Genomic DNA, 8,013 nt, shown 5'->3' with positions numbered 1-8,013 from the left:
TATTTAGTAAGCTCTGTAATGCATGATGAAGTGGGATGTAGGAAGTCTTTTATTCTCATGAATTATGAAAGTACAAAAATATACATATATAAAAATGAAAAAATATAACTAATGAGTCATAATGGACATCAAATATATCCATTAATGGTCACCCTGTGGCAGATTCAATTCTGTCTTTGGTCTTACATCTCTCTTATACTATTTTGAAGCAAATTCCCAGGCATCCTATTAGTTCACTGATGAATATTATGATATTTATCTGTGAAGAATAAACACTATTTTTAAAAAATATGCCCATGATATTTCTATCATATTTGACTTTTCCATTTTATTACTTGTAAACAAACATAATGGTATCTGTTTTGTTCTTAATGAGAGTTTATATAAAGTTCTTAGCTTAGTCCTTAGGCCCCATAGAGTTTTATTCCCTATTATGAGTATAACACACATAAGAAACTGTAATCAGAAGGGCCCAAATATCAGCATTTTGATATCAAGGTAATGCTGAGGCAGGTGGGTCTAGACCACAGACAGAGATACACTTTTCTGGTATGTCTAATAATTCGTTGGAAACATATTTTTAGAAACAAAGTTGAATCATGTTGTTCTCCATGATTTTCCAGAGCTTTCATGACATAGTTGAATACTTTATCTCAACATCCAAGGCCTTTTGAGACCTAGAGTCCATGATTCTCTAATACCATTGTATTGTGGAATAAATGTGGAGTCCTGTTAAGGTGAAGATTTCAGCCAGGCGTGAGGGTGCACATTTGTTTTTCTTTTTTTTGTAATTTATTTATTTATTTTTTAAACAGATCATAGTGGTTTATTTACAGAAGAGTGGGCACCCCACCTTTACAACTGTGTCATAAATTCCACACTCAAATACAGATACTGTGACCTCCCCACAGCATCACAAAATTGTGAGAGAGGTGCCTCTTGGTGTTCTTGGCTTACATATCCTTTGCTTACATATGCAGCTGAGGTCAACTGATTGGGTGGGAGGGGTAACTGACTCCCCCCCTTGACTCCTTAATGAGTGTGGGAAGGAGGTGTGACTATAGCTTGCTGGCATAGTGGTCAAAGGACACTCTCAGGCAACACAACACCCCTTCTTCCAGCTCTTACATTTTTCCACCAACCTCTTTAGCAAAAGTCCCTGAGCCTTGGAGAGAGTGGTAGGTGTGGGTGATCTTCCTCCTATTGTGGCAAGGCCCTGAAATTTTGGGTATCTGCATCATCTGTTTTCCATGGGCTGTTGGCCAGTTTGAGTGGGAGTCCATCTACTATAAAAACACACACAGCAAGAAGCAAGAACATCTAAACAGTGACTGCTATAATAACTTAACCTATGGGTGTAGACACAAATGCTTGGTTGGTACTTTAGCAGGTGCATCACATCTGTCTAACAAAACAATTGCAGTGGGTTTCCCACTGGGGCCTATATCTTCCCCTGCCACAGGGGGTTGGCCGGGTCTACAGTACCAGATGTGTGTTCCACTCCTAGGAGTGGGCATTATATCCAATCAAAAATTTGCTGGTTGTACATACACTAGATGTTCCACTATTGCAGATGGTGCACATTTTTAATCCCAGCACTTGGGAAGCAGAGACAGGAGGACCAAGACTTCAAGGCCAGCCTTGGCTATGTAATCGTCTTGACAGAAATGAAGATATTCTGAAGAGACACTTGTAGCCCTGTTTCTGGCTCTCAGACTACTGAAACAATAGTCGGCCCAGAACTGGAATTTTCCAGAAGTCTAACGTTAAAAGAAAAAGACTGATGCTCAGTACTAGCTAGAGGGGGAGTTTGTCTCCTGAAAGATTTCATACAATTTTGCCAACTTGTCAGACACCTTGCAATGGAGCCCCTAATAATGGGTGGTATCACATATCCTGCAGAACTGCTTAGCTAAGCATGCCTTTTAAAATTGCTATTTTTATTTTATTAATTATTTTTATTTTTTATGTGTAAGGGTGTATTGTCTGCATGTATGTAAGTGCACCTGTGTCATGCAATGACCATGGAGATCAGAAGAGGGCATCGGATCCTCTGGAATTAGAGTTTCAGACAGCTGTTAGCTGCCATGTAGGTGCGAGGAATTGAACCAGAGTCCTCTTTGAGAGCAGCCAGTGCTCTCAACCACTGAGGCATCTCTCCAGCCCCACTATGGATGCATTTTATCCTCTATTTAAACCTAAATCTCATGTCAGGACTCAGAAGGTAGACTTAGAGGGGGATGGGCACTAAACTTCTTTGTTCCTTTTTCCAATGTGACCACACTGATAAATATCCTTTTTCTGCTTTTACTATTACTTGTTTCCTTAATGGCCTATTGAAGATGGATGTCCAAGCTTAGCCTATTAGGGCTTCCAGGATCCAGGCTCTGATCCTCATAACTCTGTTAATAGCTACATAGCAAGTTCAAGACAAGCTTGGGCTAATTAGACTCTGTCTCAAAAGTAAAGCAGATTTCTGAGCAGATTTCTAGAGTTCATCTTAGAAATCTGTTTATGCCGTACCCAGGACTTCTGATGTAGGGGTTGTATGACCCCAGTTTTGTGAAGATAGGACAGATGGAGCAAGTAGAAAAATCATATGCAGTCAGGAGGTCTGCTTTCAATGCTCTTGTAGAACTTTCCATCACTGTGTAGGAGTTGATGAACATGTCTACAGATGCATATTTTCTCCATAGGATTGAAGACTGACAACTGGCAACCCACAGCTTGTTTTATCTTGCAAATCTGTGTGGGCTTTTGACTTGAAAAGTATTTTCTTTGAATAGTTGCCAGCTTTTAAAAATGGAAATTGTATCAATTGACATAGCCTCTCTTTTTTAAAAAATATTTATTTATTTTTATTTTATGTGTATGAATGTTATGCTTGCAAATATGTAAGTACATCTTGCATGCATGCAGTGCCTGTGGATGATAGGAGGGTGTCAGATCCCCTTGGAATTAGAGTTGTGGATGGTTGTTAGCCACCGTGTAGGCACTGGAATTTGAACCTCAGTCTTCTGTAAGAGCAGCTAGTACTCTTAACCACTGAGACATCTCTCCAGCCCCAAATTTATTTATTTATTTACTTATTTTTAATTATGTGTATATGTGTGTTGTGGGGGATATGTGGATGTGAGTGCAGGTACCCAATGAGATTGGAGGTGTTGGATCTCCCAAGGAGCTGGAGTTACAAGTGGTTGTGAGCCACCTGACATGGTTGCTGGGAATTGAACTTGGGTCCTCTGGAAGAGCAAAAAGTGCTCTCAACCACTGTGCCATCTCTCCAGTCCATATTCAGCCTTTCTTGAAGTTAGAGAGGTCTTATCATACTGAGCCTCAGGTAATATTCAGCTGGAGGTAGTAGATGCCCACATTTGAAATATTCTCCATTGGACCCCAGTTTCCACTATTCCACACAAACCACATCTGAACCATTTGCATCATCTATATTAATTGCCTGGTATAAGATGATTTTGTGATGTACTGGGCGGTCCACACATTCACTTAGTTGGTAAGTACAAGCAGACGAATGTGTGTGCAGCCTGTCCTGAGATGGAGCAGATTTAGACCAAGTTAAAGAAGGGTGTGTTTGGTTATGACAGATGCAACAATAGGTACCATAGTGGAGATGCTCCCATTAATAGAAGTTTGTTCAAAAATTCTTGTCTTAGAAGAAAGATCTATCCTCAGAGAAGGTACTCAGAAATGCTTGAGACCTTGTGAGTCTATCACAGGCCCACTATCCAAAAACCTTTACACAGCCTCCCATGCCTTTCTCTGAAGGCAGCAGGACATATCTGGCTAAAGGCAAACATACACACACACACACACAAATACATGTTGCACGGAGAGGTGTGTTCATACAGATGTATGTCCATATGTGGAGGTATAGATGCCCCACACACACACACACACACACACACACACACACACACACACAAATACATGTTGCATGGAGAGGTGTGTTCATACAGATGTATGTCCATATGTGGAGGTATAGATGCACATGTTACATATTAACACACAAATGATTCTGGGGCTGATAGCAAGGCCACCAAGAGAGAATGGAAGTGAATGGCAGCTTGTGAGATAGAATGTGAATCCAAGAACTCTTGTGGGGCCGGAAGATGGCTCAGCAGTTAAAGGCTCCAGCCATACACAATGATGACCCGAGTCTGAGCCCCAGAGTCCACATAAAAAGCTGAATGTGGAGATGCTCATTTATAATCTTAGCACACCTACTAAGAGACAGAAGGTCATAAGAGATGACAGGAGAACCACCCAGAAGTTTGTAGGTCAACTAGCCAGGAGTACACAGTGCAGTAGAAGCAACAAGAGAGACCCTGCCTCAGACAAGATGTGGAAGGTGAGAACTGACTCCCAAAAGTTGTTCTCCAACCTCTACATGGATGCTATGATAAGTGTGTGAGATAGATAGATGATAGATAGATTAGATGGATAGATGATAGGTAAATAGATGATATATGGATGACAGATAAATAATAGGCAGACAGACAGACCAATAGATAGATAGATGATATACAGATAGATGATAAATAAATGGTAGACAGACAGGTAGATAGATAGATGGTAGATGATAGCTAGATGATAGCTAGATGATAGATGATAGACAGATGATAGAGAGATGGTAGATAAATGATAGGTAGGTAGATGGATGATAGATAGATGATAGATACATATAGACAGATGATATTTAAAGAGCACCTTTGTGGGTGAGAACATGAAATAGAAGTGTGACTGTCGGGGCTGGAGAGATGGCTCAGCGGTTAAGAACACTGGTTGTTCTCGCAAAAGACCCAGGTTAGAATCCCAGCACCCACATGGCAGCTAACAACTGTCTGTAAACTCCACGCCCAGGGCATCCAACAGCCTCTTCTGACCTCCATGGGCATTGCACGACATGAGTGGATTTACCTACGTGCAGGCAATACATGCATACACATAAAATAAATAAATAAATAAAATTTTTTAAAAAGTTAAAAAAATGAAGTGTGACTGTCACAGATATGAGGTCATGTGACTTTTGGCTCTAATTCTAGTTCCCTTGCATATTAAATTAATGTGAGTTCAGGTAAGTCAATTGAGGGCTAAGCTCTGCTTTTTGATTCTCTGACAAGGGTGTAGGCATTCCTGGGTGCTCCGTGGGGTTTTTATGAAGACACAATGAGACCAAGAAACATCAATCTAGGACCTGGCCCATGGGAGGTACCAAGAGATGTTTCTCTCTCCCAGGCTGAACCTACTGACTTGAACTGAATCCCAGTGCCTACTCTGCCTCGTGCTCTGAAATGGGAGCAGATGCTGAGGCGTCCTTCAATTTTCCAGAAGTAGAGTATACAGATAGCCCAGACAAAAGCAGGGTCTAGTCTGGGACCATGCATCTCTTTACCTTTGGAGAGCTTGTCTACCTGATATTTTTTTCTGACAATGACTTGCACGATGTCCTCAAATTCTGCATGAGCCTAAACAAATAAAAAGGAAATCAAAGGAAGTTGGCATGATCTTGTGATGCACTAATCCAGGGTCTGTGAGATGCATGATGGTTTTAGACCTCCGGCACTCCCAAAGTCCTGTTTTCTGTTCTGCCATCCTGTCTCCCAGATGAGGATGCTGTCCCTGCCCTGAAATCGCTCTCAGGGCTGACCTGCTGTGTCCAGCCTCTGTCACCTATTTTATCTGGCCTGCCCACGCCTCTCTCCCCATAGAGGTCTTTCACCTCCTACTTTTGGGAAGGCTCTCACTGGTGGAGCTCTGCCAGGGCTGTGGACTTTGGGACTGGACATGTGATGAGAATCAGAGGGCTCTCTAAGCCTCCAGTCACCACACTCGATGTCTCTGGCTGATTTTTTTTCCTACATCATTCCATCTGATATATCTGATCAGACTGATCAAATCACCTCAAGGTTTGGGATGCAATATTCCTGACCAAAGGGCAAAAACTGAGCCTGGCCAGCCTTCCGGTGTTCCCCTTCCTTACAGTCTCTGTTTTCTCTTTTCTCTCCTGCACTTTGGCTCTTCATAGTAATCTTCTGCATCTTCAGGTGTTCATGTTCCCAGATGCACTTTCTGTGCCTCCCCGCTATGTTTAAGGTCATCCTCACCCTGTCCCAACCCTAAACTACAGAGACTCATCCAAAGTTCCCATGTCTTCTGCTTGAACCACTAAGACATGAATAAAGGTACTGTCTTCGGTCCGCTGCTGGGAAGAAGGTAATGGACTACCTGCATCTAGGAAGAGGATACCTGTCTGCCTTTGCCTCAGCAAGGGCCCCCTGCTCTGTGCCTTAAGATGAGATATTTAGTCTCCCTGAGCCTTATATAAAAAATTCAAAAGCTACAAAACCATAAAGTATTTGCTGCTCCCCACCCCTTATAAAGTTCTTTCATTTTTTTCCACCTTAAACTAAACATTCAGAAAGCCCTGGCTGAATATATGGAAGAATAAGGAGATGTTTGTGTGGTGAGCTGGAATAGGAGGAATTAGGGTCTCACTTCTGAGTTCAGCTCCTGGTATAAGCAGGTTTGAACAAATCACTCAAACTTCCTGACTTCCCATGGCCGTATCTTGAAAATGCAAGAAAGCGAATTCTTTTCTTTTCCTCTTGCCATGGATGGCAACGGGTGGAAAGGTGAGGGGTGGGGATTGAACACATGATTAGGCTTTATGTGCTGTGAGCTCTTGTGCCAAGGCCAGACTCGGCTGCTGCGGTGCCCTGTAGTGGCTGGCTCTCACACTGCTATCCTTTGTTCTCTGTGAATTTGTACGTAAAAGCACACATTTATCCATGAATATTCCCACTGTTATCATTCATAGTGGCAAAACATTCTCAAGCAGGCAAATGTCCAATCGTGGGTAAGAAATTTGGATATACAAATATAATAGGATATTTTTCACCAGCCAAAAAGGAAGAAGGGAACTTAGGCAACATCATGCCAAGTGATAGAAATCAGTCACAGGGGTCACATATTTATGATAACCATGGTAAAAATGCCTGCTATAAGACTCCAAGTAGATTAGGGGTTCCTTAGAGAAGGATAGGGGTTCCTGGGGGGCATGAAGAACAGAGGTGAAAGGGAAGTGTGTATGAATGAAAACAGGTGTCTTTAATAACCTGTTTTTCACTCTGAGGCTGGAATCCAGGGCCTGTGCATGCCAGGCAAGTGCTGTCACTGAGCTATACCTCAGTTCTTTTTTATTTATTTTTGATAATATTTTAATTTATTCTTTGAAATTTTCACATATTTATACAATGTGTTTTGGTCATATTCATCCACCACTACCTCCCTCATCCTGTTCTTCTTAATATTCTTTTTAGAAATATTCTAAAACTCATTCTGTTGATGGCTGCACAGCTCAATGAATACACTAGAAATCATTGAAATATACACTGTAAATGGGCATATTACAAGGTATATGAATTAATTCTGATGAAGTTTTTTACATATACATGTAGAGAGAGAGATGTATACTTTCAAGACACAAGTCTGGGCATAGGGGGGCTGTGAAGATGGTTCAGTGGGCAGAGTGCTTGCTATACAAACATGAGGACCCAGGTTCATATCTCTAGTCCCTACAAGTCAGGTGTGGTGATGTGCCTCTATCATCCTAGTTTGGGGGGGTGGTGACAGGGACGGTCAGCTCTTGGGACCAATTTGCTGGCCAGGCAGTCTAGCTTAAATGGTGAGCTCCATTTTCAGTGAGATACCCTAGCTCAAAAAACAAGTTGGAGATTTTGATAGAGGAAAACACTGAAATTGACCTCCCTCCTCCACACATACATACAGAGTCACACATACTTCCTCTCATGTACACACACATGCATACATGCATATACCTCTACACACACACACATACACACACACACATACACACACACACACACACACACACATACACACACACGCAAACCAAATTTGGGCTGGGTAGTTGGTAAAATCGGTAAACATAAGGATGTGAGTTTAATTCCCAGAACACACATAAAAAAGCCAAGC

Source organism: Nannospalax galili, unplaced genomic scaffold (genome assembly GCF_000622305.1).
Source record: "Nannospalax galili isolate Female #2095 unplaced genomic scaffold, S.galili_v1.0 scaffold974, whole genome shotgun sequence".
Classification (NCBI taxonomy): Eukaryota; Metazoa; Chordata; class Mammalia; order Rodentia; family Spalacidae; genus Nannospalax; species Nannospalax galili.
The sequence above is the reverse complement of the archived record's forward strand: the minus strand, read 5'-3'. Positions refer to the sequence as shown.